The sequence below is a fragment of the Struthio camelus genome, chromosome 1 (assembly GCF_040807025.1).
Source record: "Struthio camelus isolate bStrCam1 chromosome 1, bStrCam1.hap1, whole genome shotgun sequence".
Classification (NCBI taxonomy): Eukaryota; Metazoa; Chordata; class Aves; order Struthioniformes; family Struthionidae; genus Struthio; species Struthio camelus.
In genome coordinates, this window is record NC_090942.1 from 193,479,285 (window position 1) to 193,499,852 (window position 20,568).

At 42.3% G+C, this 20,568-nt stretch overlaps 1 pseudogene; it reads right to left on the minus strand.

Annotated features, from left to right (window-relative positions):
* Positions 1-8,363: 8,363 nt before the first annotated feature.
* On the minus strand, positions 8,364-11,913 carry LOC138066065 (guanylate cyclase soluble subunit beta-2-like; annotated as a pseudogene).
* Positions 11,914-20,568: the final 8,655 nt, after the last annotated feature.

Sequence of the window (20,568 nt, forward strand, 5' to 3'; positions counted from 1 at the left end):
GAGAATTGTTTATTCTCCTGGTAATGGCTGGGGCTTTGAGTACAGCTTTATCTGACAGAGCTGCTACTTTCCTTCTGGTTTCTATTGTCATCCGCCACATCGCAAGTTCTGCAGTTCATATAGCAAAAAAAGCAATGACTAAACCAAAAGCCTCAGAGCAAAAGTGTGCTAGAAACTTGCTTATGGGACAAGGAAGAAGACGAGAACGCTAGAACATACCCAGAGACAGAGAGTGAGCGTGAGGGGACTTGAAGAAAGGCACCAGAATAAAAAAGCAGAGGGCAAAGTCCTGAGAATAATTCCCCTCCTGCTTAGTAATAGTTCCCCAGCAGACCAGTGGTGAGGATGATGGGCTGAGGAGTAACACTACAAAAACATGGGGTGTCTGCATTCTTATATCCCTTTCTCTTTTTTGGATTTATACTGACTTATCTGTCTGCATTTCCCCATAAAGCCCATAGTGATTGCACGATGTTTCTAGCAGATTCCAAAGTCAGGAAGAGACAAGTGGAACAAATAAAAAAACTCTTTAAAAGCCAGTGATGAAGGTGACTTGTGATTTTGAAGTGGGGATACTGCAGTGCAAATGACTGGGAGGCAGGTGATTTGACATGAGCATGGCTGGCTGCTGTTGCAGCCTGGGATGTGATGGTTTGTTCTACACAAAAGTGAATGAGCCTCATAGTAACTCATCATTAACCCATAAAACTCTGAGTTCTGCTGTGACCAGACCAGATTACTGCTATATTTGATGACAGCAGTGTTCAGAGTAAATAAGGCCAAATCAGCTTATAAAGCTGCTTTAACTTGTGTTAGGGGGTCCCACACAGGGCAAGGTTTGTAATTTGGCTTTTAGCACACATTTTGGTATGGTGGGAACCTAGTGGTGATACCCGTTAGCTACAGTTGGGTTTAACACTGACAAAAATCCCTGCTGTCAAACCTCGTTGCTGCTGTGCAGGCCCATCAGGCTGAAGCACCACTTTTCACTGGCGTCACTGTCATGAGCATTTGCCCTGGGAACAACAGGGACCAGGTGCAAACTCAACTCAGCTAACAAAGCCACAGCTTCTGCCAGCAACACACAGAGGTAAATTGGCTGGGATGTGGGTACTCCAGTAGCAAAGCCTACGGGCTAGATTTTTAAAGGGACTTAGCTGCCTCACTCCCAGGGCAATCAGGCAGAGTTGAGCACATAAATACTCTGGAAAAAATCTGGCTCTCGGGGTGCTATTTGCCACGGTAACCAGATGAGGTATGACCTGGCATTTAGTAGGCTCATCTGGATCATCTTCAGCCCACCTCCCCTTGTGTGAAATAAAGTGTCAGGACCATTTTAAAATGAGCCTTTGACGTACTGACCGCCAGCAGTGCTGCTTGTGGTGAGCAGCTGGTCATCCTCAGTGCACTCCATCACAGTGACCGTCTTGCTGCTGCGGCTTCCCACAGCATCTGCCTCTAGGAGTGGAGCGAGAGGAGGAAGAAAGCAGAGTTGACAAAAAGCACACTCCATAATAAACTGAGGAGCTTAGAAACCAAGGCCTGAAAAGAGGAGTGAGAGGGAAGGAAGGCTTTTAAGGGCCAGACTTTTTTCCGTTTTTATTTTCTTTTAACGAGCACAGGCTTGCTTGGATTCTCACATACACAGAAGGGCGTGCGTGTAGTTGCCAAGTTGTGTTTGTGTGTGCAGCTATCAAAGAGTTATGAAGTAATAGGTCCAAAAAGGGATTAGACAAATTCAGAGAGGGTAAGTCCATGGTGGCTGTTAAACTTGGTGGTCTGGACACAGCCGTGGGCCTAGAGAGTCTTTAAGTTGCTGGTTGCTGAAAGCCAGGAGAGTATGCCAAGTGGAACCTCAGTCTCTGCATTTCCCATTCTTAAGGATCTTCCCTAAGGATTTTCTGCTGGCCTCTATTAGGATACTCAGCTAGATGGACCTTTGATCTGACCATGTTCCTCTACCTCCATGCTCCTGTTTTCTTATGTAACCTGGGCACACAAGTGGGAAATGAGCTTAGCTGCCCTCTGTTTTCTGAGCATCGATCCCAGGGCTATTGCCAGCATGCCCAGGCACCACAGGCTTAGCATGTGCTGGCTAAAGGATAACGGCTACATGCATCTAGGAGGAATTCATAAATCTGTTACTGTTTTCACACTCCTGAGGTTCGAAATGTAGTCTTTGCCAGAAACAACAGTCTTTTCGTCTTGCTAGATGGCAAGTGGGATCTCACTGACTCGCTTTCTGCCATGGATGTTCCCGCTTTGTCAGTATTTCACTCCTTCAGTGTGGCAAAGTCCCTTCTCTGCATGGAGTCATATATGAGCAAATGAATAGGCAAAGCGTTTTGCATCTGGACTGAGGTTCATGGGCCACTCCATGGCATCCATGGGGTAAGAACAAACATTCTATTGATAGGTGTTTCAAAGACAAGCAGATAAGCTCATTTTGAAGCAAAATACCCTCCACGCCATGGCAGAGGTGCGTTAGTCTAGGATTTTTCCTGGCTCCCGCTGGCAGAAGGCAGAGTGATGGCGTACGGCATGCGAACAATGTGCAGCCCAGAGATGCACCTTTCTAGGCAAACGCATATTGACTTTGTGTTGTGTCCTCCAGTTCCAAGACCTCTGCTTGGCCCTATCCGTTTTGGGCCAGGACAGCATTTCCCTGTTTTATGTGAATGGTTTCCCAAATATGGGGAGGCATAGGTATAATTCCATGTCTACTGCTTACATTTTCCTCTCCATCCACTTTCAAAAGATAACCTGCTACCTCCATCCAAAGTGCTCACTGACAGCCAAAGGGGAAGGAAACAAAGGTCTGTCTGGCCACTATGATATAAATTGAATTTCTTGAAGGATTTTCTTTGGGCTTTAAATGAAGAATGGCTGAATTGCCTGAGACTTTAAAATAAAATGAGCTTGCTACCATTTCCTGGAATTCAGAGCAATATTGTTTTATCTGTGGCATACTGGGCGGGCAGGCTCCCTCTGCATCCCGTTCTGGTCAGCCTGTTTGTGGTGAAGCTCTTTGCTTCTCCCCATGATTTCTGCTTGCATGCAGATTCTTCCTCAGAAAGTATGTGGTCATTTTCCCTTTTCCTTTCACTTCAGTTTCTCCTCTTGCATCAGTTTTGGAGCCTTGGTTTTGCACAGATCTGCGGAAGAGAAAATACCGTGGTTAGGACAAGGAGGCCTAAGGTAACACTGGGACCAAGAATTATCAAAAGGGGATTAAAAAACAAAATGACAGTGCAGGATCATTAGTACTGGATACACTTTGATGGCCGGAACAGAATGATACCCAAAGCAGTAGCTTATTGTTCTAACTTGGTTGCCCATGCTGTAATTGGTTCTGGGGGTAAACAGCTTCCTATACTATACTATATACTATACTATATACTATACTATATCCTTTTTCATAGCATTATATAAAAGCACCAAATAGTTTAAGCCCAATCCTCCAAGCCCTCAATATACCACAGAGTCTTACTTTCAATAAGGAGCCAGCTGGATTGGAAGGGATGTAAGAAGTTTGCTTAGTTTGAGAAAGAAGGCAATTTTTGAAAAGCTAGAGGGTGGGTGATTTCTCTCAGTATTAAATAGCTATGCAAATGAATTCAAGCCATGATCCAAGCAGAAAGCCCAAAAGCCTCGTTCATGATATACAGCACATGGGTAGACAGCTAAACTACAAGGAGCCTCCTGCTTCCCTCCCTGTACATGAGGTAGCACTCTGCCCAAGCGTGACATGTTGCAGGATGGGGGTTCAGTGAATCCTGCGATGGCGTATTTGATTTAAGAATCCAAAACGCATACATAAAACAAAACAAAACAAACAAGAACGTGAAAAATCAGCCTGTAAGGAAAGTGTGTGAGAGTCCACATTTGTGGCTTCTGTTGTGATTTGCCCATTTTTTTACCAAGAAATCTTTTTCATGAACACCAGCTCTGCAACCATTCAGCCTTTGCTCTTTTTTGGCTCATGCATCATTACCAGTAATAAAAGATTTTGCAACTGGAACTTAACAATTCCACCGCGAGGCATGAATCAGAAAGGAATCCGGAGTTCTCTCCTAGAGCTCCATTAGCGCTGCAGTGTTAATAAAAATTATTTGTTGCTAGCAAATTTTTTGAGCAGAGAAGAGCTTTGCAAGACTTCTCAGAGAGGGATCTGGTCTGAGCATTTAAGACTTCATTTGCACACTTATTTTGCTCTTTGACATAGCGCTTCACAGAAGTTGTTGCTGGTGTGAAATATGTGAAGTTGTTATATGTATAGCACTTAGCATGCAGAGTTTCATGGTTCTATATTTAATGAGTATTTCTATGTTTTCATGGGAGCCTGTGTCTGTAATGCACAGTGCAAGTCAACGAGACTCTGTGGTGCTGAACTCTCAAACTGCATTGCAATAGCATTTTTCCTGCTTTGTATAACAACATGTGAATGTTTTGATCTGACAAACTGTGCATTGTTTTTCCTGCGTTGTTTTAAAGCCAGAAACAATCATTCTGGGTTGTACAATGTGAAGTGATGCCTGAAGTGACTACAGTGTAAGGATAGCCAGTTGAGAAGGGAGCTGAGCAGACTAGCTTCAATCAGCAATGTCACAACTAGGACAACTGTTGAGCCCATTTTAGTCTAATTAGGTGAAAGTCCCATTAACCCCAACAGAAATTTTGCCTGAGTATGGAATGCAGAGTAGGACTCTTTATTTGTTCACTAGGGGAGGAAGTAATGCCACAGTAAGAAAACTGTTCTTGTAAGTTATTTATTGCTGAGTTTGGGGTTGGTTAGGACTGGTGCCAGGTACTAAATCACTGCAGGTCATGGAAATTTTATTTTAAAGCATTGCTGTTTTGGATGCCCGAAAAATTGCTTTAGCTGTGAATTATTCTGAAAGACCATGACCAATAAAAATGTGCGAACCATAAATCAGAGCCAACATGTCCTTATTGGAGAACGTCAGTACGAAATAGGAAACCAAAATCAGGAGTATTAGGAAATAAGTGGGGGAAAGGGGTTCTTTTTTCTTCTACAGGTACAGGTAAGTGTAAATCCTGAGGGTAAGTTTTCAAAGGGGCCACCCTGATTATTCCACAGAAGATACTTGCAAAAAATGCATGCTTACGTGCCCAAGCAACTTCCCTACATCCTCTATATATTTCGCGTTCTTCTTCCCTCTGTTCTATGTTCTGAGTTTACTGCATATACACAGAAGGCCTGGTTCCAGCTTATCTGCCCCACATTTAGCACTGCTGTAATGCAACTAATCTTCTTCTAAGCTGCTCTGGAGAGCTCAAGGCCAAGTTGTTCAAGGACTCTCTAGATCTTCTGCAGCTCAACTTTCTCCAGGTAAAAGCCTGAACAGAAAGAGAAGGAGAGTAAGTCCAGACACAGAAGGTAGTGGATGTTATACTCTTTCTAAATTATTACTCCACTCAGCACAGCCTGTTGCTCTGAGAGGCTTTGAGCCCAAGGAAACCTATCCAGAAAGAGAAGCACACTTACTGCAGAGAGGTCTAGGTCTGTCTGCCAACAATTGACTCTTGTGTGGGCAAAGCATTTGCTAGGATTTGTTTAAAAGGTGAGCGTTAGTAGAATCTTGCTCCTCCATTTAAACACCTGGATTTTCGGTGGTGGACGGAGATACTAAGTAACGTGAAAATGATGCCCTTCATATGCATGTGTGTCTGTGGGTGGCAGCATTCACACTTAAGGCTTCCCTTGAGGTCTCTCTTAGACATGCTGGATTGTCCCCCTCAAGCACCTACTTTTTCCTACTGATTCAAGTGTTGAATTGACTGATGTTCTAAACCATCCTAAGTGAAATCGCTCAAGCAGCCTGTTGTAGGTAATATCAAAACCTCTCTTGTCTAGACTGTTCTAGGCAGAAGTGATGGAAAAGAAAATACTCAGGTTGGCTTTGTTCCATTTGATACTTTTTTAGCCTACTTAACTGCTGCTGAGCTGAGATGGATGCTGTTGGGAAGGCTGTGACTCTGCATCTGTGCAGCTGTGTTGACAGCGTCTCCACACAAGCAGTACCTTGGCATTTTCTCACCAACAGCCCCAGCCAGGACTGGTCCAGAGTGGATGCCACCTCCTACCTGATCTGTCTGTCATTGTGACTCAAACAGGAAATCTGGTCAATGATACTGGCTTCTCATTGTCACTACCTATAATGCTTTAGCAGTCTTTCTTGAACCACCAAACTATGCGTAGCCTTGAGTAGACTCTTCCCCACCTCCCTTTCTGGGGATTAAACAACAGCTTACTCCTTCACTGAACCCATGCACTTGCTTGCAGAAACAAGAATATAGCCTTGGGCTGTTGGTAGGGAGTGCATTGTTTGTAAGGAGGAGAAGAGGATGAGGAAGTGTAACAGTTTAACTGCTTCCCAATCTTGTGACCTCCCTTGTCTTGTGACTGTCACACTGGTGGTGGTATTCAGCAGAGGAAAGAAAGATACCACAGCCCCACTGTATCCATGGTAAACACTACTTTGGACACCTTTCCACTGGACTGTTCCTTTCTCCCCATTATAGCGCACTGCAAAGTCTGTGCTCTGTGTAATATACAGTTAATGTTATGCTTTTATAGCTGGCCAATAAAGTGTTGTAAAAATGTATATTATCAACAAACAATTTAATGCCTGCCCTTGTTTAAGCAGCTCTTACAAGAAAGAAGCAAGTTTAATTGTCGAGGCAATTACTTTTGTCTCCACACAGGAGTTACTAAGTGACTTTCTAATGGTATCTGAACATAAATTCCAATAACAATAGGTTCTATGTTTGAGTACTCACTTCTCTAAGTTGTCAATGTACTGGCTACGTGGCTACTGTTAAATGCATGCTTCTATGCAGTACCGGATTCTGGACTGCAAAGTTCTGCTTGCTGCAAAATTTAAGCACCACAATTTACATTTGGCAAAGCATTTGTGTGAATATTAACTTGAAGCACAAGTTTGTTAACTTTCACTGGAACTTGAGGTCTTGCTTAAAGCATCTACTGACATATAGCATGTATTTCAAGGCAAGAATTCAGCAAACCCTACCTAAATGGGCTCCTCAGTGATGGGGTTCATCATCTCTTGGAAGGCAACTCCCATACTAAGCACAGGAATGGCTACTCTTGCTTCATGACTAGCTTTGGGGACCAGGACTTGTCTGCATCTGCTATTGTTTCTGCAACTCACTAAAGTCAATGGAAAAGCTTCCACAGATGTAAGAAGGACTTAGATATGAGTCAAGTGCCTCCATCTTGTTTTAATGGCAGGGGTGTTTACCCACTGACAAGAGAAAGAATGACCTGTATCTTGGAGATACAATAACTTTTTCTTATTGTTTCAAAGATTCTCCATTGACAAATGTTTAGTTTGTTATTTTTTTATGTGCTCACTGTGGCCATAGGAAAGACTCATCTTCCTCTACTTGTGTTGGCATCTGGATTACACTGGCTTGAGGTGTAGACACCTCACTTTTCAAGTGTTTTTTGACATCCTAGCCTGACTATTCTAATATACTGAGATATATTGGACAGAGTTTGAGTAATTTATATTTTGCATCTGTTTACAAAGTTATCTCTTCAGATAGGATTCTTTTTGAGAAGTGCTAGTGGCCAGAGCCACAGAGCAGACCTCATGTTAAACAGCAGGGTGAGACCAAAGGAAACTTCTAAGCTGTGCTGCGGAGGTGTGCTATGGAGTTGTGGGCTAAGGAGCTGGGGACCAGCTACCAAGATATCTCAGTTCTTTCCTCAGTCAGTGATTTTTCCTCTCTGTAGAAACTACTGAGCTGGGGTGGGAGGTGGGGATAGGGGAGGTGGTGTGTGCCCGTTGTGCAGTTGGGAAGGACCAGGACGTGATCTGGACCCAGAAATTACAAGCGCTCTTGCGCCTCCCAGTTTACCCCTAATCAGAGAATCTCTTTGAACCCCTATTTTCAGTGAAGAATTAAAGGAGCAATTTTGCAGAAGTAACTCCAAATTCATGGTCACCACTTTGTGCAGACAGGCTTTGAAACTCAGAGTTCCAATGCAAATAAGCACATGCAAATTGGACAGCAAAACACATGTGCTAAAGAGCAGACATCTCTCTGGAGTGGCTAGAAAAGCACTTGCTTAGCAAGTGTTGGATGGGACTTTGCTGAGCTAGTAGATTCCAGATTGAAAACAAAGCAACGCATACTCTACAAACGCCCTCCTTTCCTGTTGCAAAGTAGGCCTCTACTTCTTCACAACAGGGTTCTCTCTTTAAAGCTTTGTATTGGTGGTACTCAGGCATGAATTTATGAAGGGCCCTTCCCCATAGCAGGAGTTTCCAGGCAAGGCATGCTCTTCATGTGCAGCCGTCTGTGCTCCATCATCATGGAGTGTCCCTGATGATGCTTATATTCTCTCTGTGTTGTAATTCATCACGTAGGAAAAGAAACTGCTCTGGTAAATACACTGTTATAAATGGAACTGCACCACAGTTTAGACCAGACACACTGGAAGAACCATAAGCAGAGGAATAGAAAGTAAACTCCAGTACTGGCATCCACCTTTTTCCCTTCCTTACGCTGACTGGCATTGTGTTTGGCAGCATGGCGTACAGCAAATTCTCTGTTGTCTTCTTTTCTGCCTCCAAATTCTTGGAAAACATCCTGAGCTCTTCCTTCTTCTGCTCCGGCTGGTTGGACATCTCTGTCTCTGCCAGCTGCTTGTGGTTCAGCAGAATAAGGACCCTCATCATGTCAGGAGGTGCAATATCAGAGAGGTGCATCCTCAGTTCCTCCATTTCCTCCAAACGGTGGAGCTTGAGAGAGCGCAAGTAAATCATGCATGGGCCAATGACGTTACCAACACATATGTTTTCTCCTTTACACCTTCCCAACCTGTGGATTAGTCTGTGATAGAAACAACATACACAATCTAGCAAAACTTAATATTTTTCAGACACATCTCATATTGCTTCTCACAACACACTGAGACACTTGCAAAGGAAAACCGCAGTAACAGGCTAGCATGAATAACTCAGTCAAGCCTCCTGCACAGGCTGAGGCACAGCCTTGGCTTCCTGTCATCACACTCCTTTGTAGATAGAGCTATACCTCATCTACTGGCAACACAATGCTCTCTCCCAGTTTCCATGTCATAGATGCAGTTGGTAAACCCTGCTATGTGTTTACTTGCTGTATCTGGCCATGGAATAGGAGAAGACCATGAGTATGCGTTGCTTTGTTTTCAATAGATCTGGCCATCTAGGAAGAGCTCTATACACAGAAGAGCCTTCCTAGGAAATCTATCCTCCCTTGGTGCAACCTACCATTTGCAGTCCCTGCCCTATGACCTAACTAATGCAGGACCTGTCTCATGGAGCAGAGAGAAAAGATATTTGGAAGGTTCTTCAGACATTTTAACAAACATCTATTATCTTCATGGAAAGAAGGACAAAGTGTCATGAAAAAAAGAAACTGTTAGAAACAAGATAAGAGCTGACATCACTGTAACAATGCATTAGTGAAAGGCTTTTCCAGTGTGCTCACGGGTGTGTTACCTTTGTTCCCATTGAAGTCAGCACTAAAATGCTGACTGGAAGCAGCTATGGCGATGCAAAGAGAATCTGAACATACCAGAAAATGATATTTGGGATCTTGGGTGCTTGGGAATGGAGGAGGCTAACACGAACAAAATCTCCAGAAGATTTGATATGCTGTGTCGGGCTTCTTCTTCCATAAAACATGTATTCACAGAGGCTCAACTTGCTCCATGTTTTTTTTATTTTCTCCTCTCCCTGCTTTCAATCCACAAAGACAGCAGTAAAAAGATACCTCTGAGCTTCAGCATGGACTGGTTTCTCCATGATTTAGATAAATTTTTTCCTTTCATTTTGAGAACAAACTAACTGTTGATGCTTATTGATCCTTATGCTGAAAATGGTGAAGGTATCTTGTGGATGAATGATGGCAAAATATTTGTCTAAACGGATCCCTGGGTTCCATATTCCTGGTATGAACTTCTGAATATTCACACATGCTTGCTTAATCTATAGGTAAGTGAAAGAAGAATGAATAGAGATAGAATAGTTATGAATAGAGATAAAAAAGCCCTCTTTCAAAAGAAGCGTAAGATATTACCACAATGTCTGTCTGCAGATGTGTGAAGAAAGGAGAGAGAAGGAAAGAGTAAGATCGTGGTGAGAGAGGGAAAGAAGAAAAGACACTCTGGATGGTGTGCAACCCTGTTTCTCATCCCCACTTTGGGAGAAGGGTCTGCTGCTATTATTGCCTTAAGGAGGATCTCGAGGGCAGATATTTATAAATACATATACTAAGGCACTTAATGTAGGAACACAGACACTTTAAGTTCCCTCTGCAATCAAGGGATAAAGACAGGTACCTTAAGAGAGTACCTCAGCTGATCTGCTCTCTGAACTCTGGACCTCTGAGGAGGGTATTCTGAAGATATCTCTCTCCTCTGCCTATAGAGCAGCCCTTAGCTGATAAAACTCCTATATTTTGCCCTTCAACTTTTGATAGATTTGTGATTTCACAGATGCCAGAGCCCTACTCTGGCCTCAGCCCCATTGTTTGGGAGTCACGATAGTACGATTTAACAGTGAAGATCAAAGAAGCCCCAGCCTCCCGGTCCTAAAACAGATCTCAATCTGGGAACACTAGCTCAGCTGGTTTTCATTTCCCAGTTTAATTATACAAATGCAAGCATCAAGTCAGCAGTGTGACACTCCTTGATTTCCAGCATAAGGGAAGAGTCTGCAAAGAGTCAATTTATCATCTGCATTATTTTCATGGCAGCCTGGGGCAATTTATGCCAACAAAGGAGCCAGCCCATAGACTTATTTCTCTGCAATGAAGTTTTAGCTCTGTGTTCAGAGCTAAAGGAGGAAGGAAAGGAAAAGCACAGCAGAATGTTCTTTCTTCAACCCAGAGCCTCTGTGGATAAATAGGATCAAAAATAAGTAACGAGTTCTCTGTTAAAGAACAAAGCAAGACAAAATAGACACTATGTGGACAAGGAGAGGATTTTAAAAGGCATAAATGATACTGATGCAAAAAAATCTCACTGAATTCAAGTAGATATTGGATGTCTTTCTGCTCTTATGCCTTCAGAAGCCTTCTTTATCTATAATAAACTAGTCTTAGAGCATCAGACAACTAATCAAAAAGTAATTTTATTTTCCAAAAAACAAAAAATCGTAACAAAACTGATTTGTAGAGACTTTTCCAACATTTCCAAATGTGTTTTTAATGGGACAATAGAAAATATTTTTGTTTTCAGATTTGCAAGGAAATCAGAAGCATTTCTGAATTTCAGAAGCAGTATACTTACTTTTTATTTTGCTGCAGAAATATTTTTGTTACACCTTTCATCAAAGGAATGAATTGAAAATGTGGCTAGCTAATATAGTCTAATAAGGAGAGAAACACAAGCTAATGCAGTAGTTTGAAATACTTACATGAAGGAGGCTGAATGTGGTTTTTTTTTTTTTTTAGTCCTTGTGACAAGGTGCAGGTACACCGTCTTATTCTTGGTGAATGCAAACTTTAAAGTGTCAGGTTCATATTGGTGATCCAAGGAAGAGCCATAAAAGCATTACAGGGAAGAAGTTTGTGCCTACCTGAATCCAGGCACAGTCACATGCAAATTAGCAATGACCAAATTAATTTTCATTTCCCAAAGTAAACCTAAAAACAAAACGTCAGAAAGCCTTAGTTATCAAGTTGAAACTGCTCCCCTGATGCCAAATTTCGGCCCACAACATGGTTTTATGGAAAATGTAGTAAGTTCAGAAAACAAGTTGTGTGAAAATGCTGTCAGAAAAAGATCTGGCTATAATAATACAAACAAGGTTATTACTACTGGAGAGATCTGCTCTGTATAACACTGGAAGCTACCTCAGTGACTTCTGACATGATGCTTTTGTCATTACAAATGTTCTGGAGATCACAGAAAAGCATTAGTAGCAGTTCATGTGGCTTGGTAGGAACAGCAGTAACTTGGCTCCCTGTTGAAATCCTTGGCTCCCATTGAAATCATGTGGCTGCCCAAGAGTGGAGTTATTTTCTAATTGCCAGTGGAGGAGTTCAAAGAGAAGCCAAAGACAGTACCAAATAAACATGGAACTGCAGCATATCTGGGAATGAAGTTTTAGGGGAGTGAATTAGTCCATTAGATTTTCACCTCCTGGCATCCTGTCTTCAGCTACCAAGGAGAATGAAGGTTTCACCCTAGTTAGGGCTCACAGTACCTGCAGAACAGCTGGCTGCCTTGCGTTATGAAAGTCCTTTGACTCTCAGATTTATTCCAATTTAAGAGGTGAATAGGAAGGTGCTTAAAGAAAGGGGGCACGAGGACTGTTCGAGCTGTACCACGCATTTATGTTACTACAGCATCAGTGTTAAAAACTACTTTGTTTTTTTACTGTGTATGAATTCAGCCATGCTCTAGATCCATGCTCCTCAATACTGAGATCCCATCTTTAGCTGGCAAACATATATTTATATACACTGGCAGTGGTAGTAGACAATGCGTCACTACTCAATAGTTCAAATCCAGTATCTGAGGGGTTATCATTCTGATAAGGAAAGAACTGGTGCTTCCTCTTCATCATCCTTCCAAACATCAGTAGCTCATCTGAGACCACTATCAAAGATGCTGACTGTGTTCCTTTTTTTTATTTCCACTTCAGACACTTCTCAGGAAAGCTAAATGAAAACGGTTCTTGTGTTCCCTGGTTGTATAAGCAACTGCAGCTATTATGTAACTGCCGAAAAACCAACCTCCTTTCAGGACAAAATGTACATAAAATAATTGAAAGAAACAAAAGAAGATCTAGAGTATATATTTTTCCTTAGCAACTAACCCAATGCATCCAACTATACAAATGAAAATGAAGCACAAGATCTACTAAAAACAGAAGAAAATAAACTCACTGCATATCATGATCTGCCTGTATTTAGACAAGAAAACCTCTCCCAGCAAATCCAAACTGCAGTCCCTGCATAAATCAATGACATCATCTTTGGTGACTCACTGCCTACAATATTTATATTCAGCAGACTATCTCCCTCATGGGAAAGTGTCTGTGCAGCTGAGACCCATATCTCATTCTGATCCCTGTAGAGGAGGTAAAGAGGATGTACTCTCACCTTGCCTTAATTTCACAACACTTTGCACGATATCCCAGTAGGATTTCTTCTCTCAATTTCATTACACTGTTGAATAGTTCTTTGTCTGCTGAGAAGCTTCATCTTGTGCTGCCTAGGGACTACCATAGGGAAGAACATATGTGAGTATGCTCATGTTCATATGTATAACATGAATCATCTTAGTAAACCATTTTAACATGATACACTAAGATAACATGAAGGCTGAAAGATAAGCACTTACTAAACCTGAAATGGCAGCAGTGCATGCAATATTCATTTTGCTTCAGTCTATGAAAGAGTGATGATGCATTCTTTCATTACTTGCTCACATGTTCATTGTCAAATATTCTCTCACATTTTGTATTATGCTTTCCTATTATTTGAGCTGGTCACCCCAGGCACCTTTTACAGTCAATAGGAAGAAACAGGCATTTTTACAATGCAATTCATCTAATCTGAAAGTAGACATCTAAAATATGACAGCTGAATCACACCGGAGGAGTACTCTTCAGACATTTACACCTGCATAAAATACACCCCTTGGCCTCATTTAGCTCATAGGCAATTGCCCTGTGTGAATAGCAAGATAAAGGACAATTCAACATCCATCTCTACCCCTCTTTAAACTTTAGGGCTGTAACATGTGTGTTATCTCTAAAATATTTCTGGTAGATGAAAAGAAATCCAAACTGGAATAGAGAATTGTAAGTAATTTTCCTCATTTCTGTAAATCATTGAATGCACCTCATTATCTTTATGAAAGGCTCCATTTTCTGAATTTGTATCCATTCTTGTTTTCCTCTCTGGGCTGTTAAACTTCTGCAGGACAAGGAAAATCACATGCTCCTTTTTCCCTGTATGCTCCTTTTTTTCTCCTTGGTTAAGAAATACCATTGTCACTTCACTGTTGAAGAACTCTCTGGCAACCGACTAGGGTACCTGATTTAAAAGGAATCACAGCTTTGTATTGTGGCCTAATAATTTAAGCAACATTATTCTACGTCAAACCCTTCCATTTTTTTATATTTATTTATGAAACATCTTTTCTCTTCTCCCTCTGGCTTAACCTGCATTTCTCATTAATCTCTGCTGTTATCTATCTAGCTCAGCAACAGCACTATTTGGTATAAAATATGCCATATAAAGGAGAATTATAAGCAGATTCAATAATGATTTACTTTCCTGCAACTTTGTAAATCTCAAAGAATTTGAGTCAAGGCAGAATGATTCCAGATTTACACCAGAAGAACTGAGGTCAACATCTGGCTCAGGATTTCATCCAGAGTAAGAACGGTTCAAACTGTGAAGCTTCTGTGTGCATGTGTTGGTGGGGGGTGGAAACAGCAACAAAACCGGTGTCTTTGAAAAGGAATCACCAGGCAGTTTTATAATTATGTTATTAAAAGCTGGGAAAGCAAGTAATGTCTCCCACACCCAACATAAAATTATAAACCCCAAAACACAATGTTCTTCTGACCTTTTAAATGCTATTTCAATTACTTTCTATCTGACTATGGTATTTATAGAGCATCTGTCACTGCATACAGGCACCAGCTGCATAACCACAGCAATTTGGATACGATCAAGTTAAAGCCATAGCACTAAGAGGAGCAATCATTAGTTTCTGTTACGACTTTCACTGTCCACAACAATGTGATGCACAGTAATACATACATATGTACAGAAACGAAATCCTGAACTTCAGATGAACAACCACGTTGTATGACAGTGCTGTCTCCTTGCAGGTGTATAGGTCTTAAACACCCACAGAGATCTAGGATCTCAGGCCCATTCTGAAGAAAGATAATGCAAAAGCATGTGTTGAAGCCAGCGCAGAGCATTTCTAGACACAAAGCAGCTTAGGGTTCATTCATACAGCCTCTTCCAGTTGCAGTTGGACTCATAAAGGGACTAGCACTCCCAGCCTGCCCAAAAAGTGTGTCACCATTCTATCTGCTGGTCAGATCTGCTGGCTGTGCTGCTTGTGTGATTGCTCCCTATCTATTTCATTGAAAGCCAGGCCTGTAGAAACAGCTTGCTAATTCAAAGGAAAAAAAAGATGAAAGAGTAGTAGGGGTCTGAGGGGTGAGAGACCTAAGTATGTTAGCATTATGGATCTCTGCATGTGACTGCACCCCCTCCGAAAGTGTCCTTTATTCACAGGTTTCCTTGAAGCAAGGGCATGCCTGGCCAGGTGCAGTGCCAGTTAGATAGCACTTCTGTCTGTCCTACCTGGCATGATAGGACAAAGGCTTCCTCTGTCCTCTTTTCCACATAAAATGATGGTGGATTCATTTCCTAGTGCAGAAAGGTAAGACCCAGATTTTTGCATAGCAAAACTTCATAACCTTTCCAAAGGACTACAGACACTAAAAACATCTTGGGCGCATCATCTGATAGTGAAATTAGCATAGTGCCTTTTTGGCCTACAAAGACATGATGTCTTGACCAAGGGTCAGAAAAATAACCCAACCTAGTGGAATAAGGCAGCCTCTTTTGCTTACGTCATGAACTTTAGCTGTATCTTGAGATATTACTAATGAAATTCAAGGCTAATTCAGGGCAGACCACACAGAACTGCTGCCAATCTGTCATTAACTTCAATTGTTGCCAGAGAAACACAGAGAGGGCCATTAAACTAGTGAAAGTGTGAATCCAGAGAATGAGGCACTGCCTCTTCGTGCAGAGGTGCTGCCCTGGCCATTAGCCTGACTGGGCCATTCCTGCATCATGCTGTACGGGTGGTCTCTAGAATGGGCTCCAAGGGAGATTCACTGCCCACCCTTTAGCGGGGTAGTTACGAAGGGCATCTAGCTTATCAGTGAATTCTTTCAGGTTCCCTCCCAGTGTCTGCCGCATTCAGTCACATCCCGAGGCCTTACAGAAATGAAGAAATACTCTTAAAAAACTTTCAGAAACCCTTCTTTAGATACACTCAGAATGACAGCTCTACCTCAGCTAGCCAAATCCTGTTTCATTGAAGTGCTTTTGGGAGCTGAATGAGATATGGACAAACAGGTTAGGTGCCAAATGTGATCTGCAGTCTTTCCAGGATCAGCTTTCTCAACTGTTATTAATGTAGCTGGCTGTCCTGAAGGTGGTCAGGAAGCACTGTGTACAATGGAAAATGCTGAGATCTATTTCATACTTGCAGGAATTTCACTGAATTTCGTGGAGTGAAACCTTGTTTACATCTGCGTAAATGAGATCATCATTAGACCTGAGAAACAAATTTCTTTGGTTTATGCCTCTTTTCCTCCAGCCAAACAGATCTATGGGTAGGATTAACTCCAGCTTGGAAGTTCCTACATTAAATTGTTCACATGTAGGTTTCTGCCTGTGACCTAGATGTCTAAACTAAACTCCCATGAGAGTCAACAGACTGCTCAGGCTCTTTTCCATTGCCTGAATATAGGTCTCTAGTGCTATTTAAGACATTCTAGGGTCTCACCTGGCCTGCCACTGCTGCTCCAGAGGGGTGTGAGTATCCCAAAGGTTATGTGCCATATTTACCAGCGTGTATGGATACCTTGGATACCAAGAGCATCTCAAAGGGACAATAAGCCTAACTGAACTGAGCTCCTAGTCAATGAGTACACAGAAGAGTTTAGTAGTAGTAGTCTGGAGAGCTATTCAGTTAACCTAAAGGCAGATATGTACAGCCAGTCAGCTGAATAACTGCAGACTCCATTAGCTCTATTGCCTACATCTCCGTTGTCTTTCATGGGAGCTTTGGCATCTAACTCATGCATGGATACCCCCATACAGACACCTAAAGTTAGGTGCGCACGATCTGGAGCTGAATCCCACACTTTGGGCTCAGTTCAGTTACCTACTCATTGGTGTCTCATGGCATGTTAGGTGCTGTAGGGTATCTGAAACATCCACCTATTGTGGGCAGGTATGATACAGGCTGTGGGAGACCTGTGGGTCTCTGGGAGCTGACCTTTTGGAATAGCACCTGGAGGCTAGGCAGTACACCCCAGGGAACCTCAAATGAAAGCAGACACCTTGATGTGGACATCTGAAAAGAGCCCTTTGGGTCCTTACTGGTCATTAAGTCCTTGTTTAGAACCTGGTAAAGCAGCTCTGTGTAAACTCTAGAAACAAAGCATACGGATTGTCTGAAACGAGTTCCATAAAAGAGGTTTCAAAGGAAGCAGGTGTAGGCCAAGTAACCTGCAGCTGGTATGAGCAACAGTTAGCATAATAATACGTAGTTATTATAACTTATTGTCCACAATTTATTGTCCATAAATCTCACCTCAAGTAACAAGAAGAATACTTGCCGTTGTATGACTCCATAAAGAGAAGGCAATGAGGTAAGGAAGCTTTATCTCTTTGGAAAGATAAAGAAGAGAATGTTACTGCTGAAGCAAGAAAAGCAACTGATGAGGAAAGCAGAGAAGATACAGGCCTCAGAGAACTGAAATGATGACAAATCGTGACAGGAATAAAGAATCTGTGAACACTTTTGGACTTGGGAACACTGAACAACCAGGACAGAGTTCTGAAAAATACCATTTTTAGGATGAGATTCCAAGGTTGTCTGGCCAACAGATCGGTAAGATCTTATGAATGGGGCTATATTTCACTGCTTAGTTTTGCACAGTAGTGATGATACCCTGTGAAACTTATCTGTAAGAGGACTAACTACTCAGCTGCTGGCCATCTAGTTGTATCACTTTGGCAACAGAGGGAAAGGCCTGGGACACAGTCTAATGCAAAGGCTCCTTTGCAAAGGAGTAAAAGGAGAGTATATGTCCTACCTCTACAGTCCATGTCCTTTGCATGTCCATTCACCACACGAAAGTGAGAGACCTATCTTTCTGGAGTACAAATCCTCATAAGGCTTACCCTGGATTGGGAAATGATCCCTCTTGCCCTCAGAAAGAGGCTATGGCAGATCTGCCACAATCTTAGCATGACAGCAAGGTTTACCAGAGGGCACTGAGCGGGATATCAGCAAATAGTCTTTACTTAGCAACTCACAGGCTTCTTGAATCAGCTGGAATGTCACATAGCATCATCAAACACGGTACAGGTCATGACCCTTTTGACTCCTGCCTCAGTTCTGAAAAATACAGAAGGTGATGACTTCAGGTAACATAGAGGAAAAATCATCTAGCCTAGTTTCCTCCTGAAAATGATCCAGCCGTTGATAGAGAAGAACCAGAAAGCAGGGCTCAGCATACTCTAAACTTCTTGATGTTGTAAATACAAATCCCAAGGAGTAATAAAGAAAATGCATCAATCCCTGTCAAGAAGTTTCTGGAGCAGTGGCTGAAGGTAACTCCAGGAAGGTGAAAGAATTGTTCTCTGCTCTGTCCAGGAGGTACAGTTCCTAAAACAGAAATGCAGGTGGAACAAAGGTCATGTGTGCCTGCTGGAAGGAAAATATAGTTGTTTAGCCTTATTTCTTTAGAGAATAGATTTTATGTCTGTTCATCCTAGGCATTCTCATCTGTGTACAGAGCTCTCTACTCCTTCTCTGTTAATAAGGAAGGTCCCTGTTCTAGTTAAGAAAACTAGGCAGAAAGTCACAAACGATAGTTGTGCAGAGCATCTGTGTAGTCTGCATTCCTTAGCATCTCCTGCACTTAAGTAACATCTAGAGGGCTCAAACAAGGCTTTGATCCTGGTGTGTCAGATGCTACAAACATATGCATAAGAGAGAGCCTCTGGCCCAGTGGGGGCAGGCAAAGGCTGAGAAGGAAAGACAGCTATGTGTGAGTTTAGGGGAGCTATTACCACCAAGATTTCACAACTAGCCTTGTGACTCCCAGTTTGAAATATTTCAAAGGCCCTGATCTTAAGCCGAACACCCAAAATCACTAGAAGTTTTGAAAAACCTTGACCTATACCACTGTATTACAATCAGAGAAAGTCAGACATTAATATTCCCTCTACAGAGGCAACATTCAGGATCAAATGCTGATCCGCCCTACCCTACACTAAATGTTACTCATATCTTCCCAGTGAAGCTCCTGATAGAGCGTCACGATTGGTCTCTAGATCTGAGCAAATAATGGCATAAAGCAGCCAGCAGTAAATTCAAGTTTCTTCCCAGGGAAGTTGCTGAAGTTGATCTAAATTTCAGTCCTTTACTGCTGTCCCTGTAACGATCATCAAAGTAGCATGAAAACTACAGAGGAAGGGGCAGAGGTATACTCAGATCACCCACAGCAGACTTTTAATTTAAGCATATGACTCCTTTCTACTTATGATCAAGAGGATTGGATTTGAGCAGCTCTGGGCAGCAGGCAAGCTGAATGGCGCATTGCTCTAGATGTTGCAAAGACAAATTTGCAATTCATTTCACCTAACTGTAGCTAGCTAAAGCTTATATACGTAGGCTGAGCTAATTGGCCAGGCCCTTTTATAGACTATGAGAGAGAGGTATTTTCAGAAGGTGATTCATCCTACCCTATAAGACAGGTGCCTCAGAGAGGCAGGATGAATAGCCTGCAAAAAAGGCTATCAGCCTCCAGTGACTTTACAGGGAGCCTAAGCATGGCTTAGACTAGATGCATAAAACCTTAGATGGTAAGAGTTATCCCAGTCAGAGCTAGACAGGCTAAATCCCATCTAGTTCTGAATCGGAACAGGGCCCACATACCATGTTCAGAAGAGTTCAGGCATAGGCATTTCCTTATATTTAACAGAGAATGCATATATCAGTCAGTCCTTTTTCTCTCTGTGCTCTTCCATTTTGGCTATATCAATCGTTACATTTCTCTTCCCATTCTGCTGACCTCAATGCAGTAACACAACCAGAGAAATACAGTTTTTTGTATTTCTGGGAGAAGGAGGAAGAATAAAACACAGTCATATACAAATACCAGCGTGCAAACCCATTTCAGAGGTTGAGAGCAGAAAATCAGAGTACAGGCAGAACAGTCTGTGTGTTTCTGGCATGCTTGCAGGCACAACACCAGTAAGTATCTGAAAGACAAAACTACTATCGGCTCAGCATAGAAAGAGAGTTGCCAGATTCAGACAAAAATAAGTGCGAGGCCCAACCTAAGCATGTGTGTGCATGCTGAAGGGAGCCAGGAAATCTCTACAAATGTCACCATCCACTCCATTTTGATATACAGACCCCAGAGGCCAAGAACTGCACTCCCGGATCTTTTTGTGCAAACTGTGACAAGTCAGACTCACATCAAGAGCTCTCTATATGTTTTGGCTCGATATCTGCTCCCAGTTATGCTGGTGGAAGGAACTCCAGATTCACACCAACCTAACAGAGTTTATTTTGCCATCTGTCTGTGTTTAGTCTTCATATTAATAATTAAGGCAAGCAATGCAGATCGGGATGGAAATTCTTTCCTGGGGAACAGAGCTGTGTGCCACGCAAACCACCTAGGAGCCACTGAAACTGTTGTTTCAAAAATCATTAGTGAGAAAGCTCACTGC